Below are 1,720 nucleotides of genomic sequence, written 5' to 3' on the forward strand. Positions count from 1 at the left end.
AAAAATAAAAATCGGTTCTTATGTAGCACCCCCTTACTTTCAGTATGGGCACTACGCTAAAGTTAGAGGGGAATGGAAGAGTTATCTTTGCTCCCATTCACAATTTGTCAAATTTGGGCTGCTGTCATTCCAAAAATGTCCTGTAGGTCAGTCTGCGCTCCAGGGGTGCTTCAACCCCTGGGCGACAGGTGGCACTAGAGGGGTTCTGGCAGAGCCACTTTTCCCCAGCAGCCAATTAGAGGAGTTTTCCCTCGCGGAGCATGCTGGGGAGGGGTATATCTGGTTCATATCCAGGCCTGATACTGCAAAGTTCTTTCTCGCTTCATCAACCTTTTCTTCCTATTTGATATTGGCCGTGTTGGCCTGGAAGTAAAGCATTGGAAAACCTTTATTCATTGTTTGGACATTCGCTCACTACTCTGTTCTCCAACTTCACCCCTAGACAACACTAAGGTAACTTAATACGCCGATCCCAACAACAAATCAGAGGCTCCTGCGGGGGTAGCGCTACACTTATCAGTTTAATATCTGATACGTCCCCTATCTGGGGACCATATATTAAATGGATTTTTAGAACAGGGAGATGGAAGAAGAGCTTGCTCTGTCCACTCCACGCATCGACCTGGTATTGCAGTACCTCCAGGACCGGTGCACCCCTTTCTTATGCAGTGTCAAAAAACAGAATAGAATGGAAAATCATCCTCTCCTGCATTTGCTTGCTTGCTTGTATGTTGCTCACAATGTTTATTGCTTGTGCTGCTTGTTCCTCACAAAGCTGTTAACCTTCTTTTGTTCAATAAACTTGCATTTAACCCTTATGTCTTTGTGTTCATTGCTTCTTGTCACTTTCTTGGGAAAGGAGGGGTTTTAGCTGCTTGCCAAATCACACTGTATGAAGTTTAGTCAGTGCACCAATTTTGACAAGACAGCTAGTGTTCTACTCATCTCTCTCCTAAGGCCCGAAATGAAGCATTCACTAGCGGTGACACTTTGGAGTCCTCCTTGTCAAACAAGGGGGCTGACTTTGCTCCATTTTTGTCCCTGGCTCCAGCAGCTAGCTTGAAAAGTCATCCGAGGCAAGGTGGTTTATTCTTTTTTCTGGAGGATCCCTGAGCCTGCGTCTCCCTCTAGTGGCTCTCGTTTTTCGTCCATGTTATGTCAACTAGGAGGCGGGCCCCTGTAAATGATTTCCCTCATTACATGTGCACGAGGAGCACTTGAATCTGTGCAATTGTTGCTCAGGGATGACTCATTGACACCTTAAAAGGTCAGAATTGGCTCTAGCAGTGTTGGGCAGGTGTCAGAAAAAGGTGGATTGGCCAGTAGACAGGGGATTAGGCCTCTAGCCCAGCGACGCCCGTCTGGTTGCGGATTCACACCTCTGGACAGCCTAGACTGGGGGGGGAGGGTGAGGGCTGGGCACAGCCAAACGCGCACCTCTCAGCGAGCCCGCCGTTGAGGCTGGGAAGCCGTTCGCTCGGAACAGAGAATAGTTGGGTTAATCGCTTCTCGGCCTCTTGGCTGCAATCAAATGGGGGTAACCTAGTGCGATCGGCGGAAGGCGAGTCTCTGGATCACCCCTTTGGGGAATCCAGGGACATTTGGAGGACAAGAGAGGATGATGCGTCGTGCCCTTCTAAAAATCCTTCCGGCTGGTCGTGGGACCTGAAAAAATAAGACAGTTTACTGTAAAGAAGGTTATTTAAGAATGTCCGTTTGG

At 48.3% G+C, this 1,720-nt stretch overlaps 1 pseudogene; it reads left to right on the forward strand.

Annotated features, from left to right (window-relative positions):
• The first annotated feature begins 489 nt into the window (after positions 1 to 489).
• Positions 490 to 659, forward strand: LOC120938653 (annotated as a pseudogene).
• Positions 660 to 1,720: the final 1,061 nt, after the last annotated feature.

The sequence above is a fragment of the Rana temporaria genome, chromosome 4 (assembly GCF_905171775.1).
Source record: "Rana temporaria chromosome 4, aRanTem1.1, whole genome shotgun sequence".
Taxonomy (NCBI): Eukaryota; Metazoa; Chordata; class Amphibia; order Anura; family Ranidae; genus Rana; species Rana temporaria.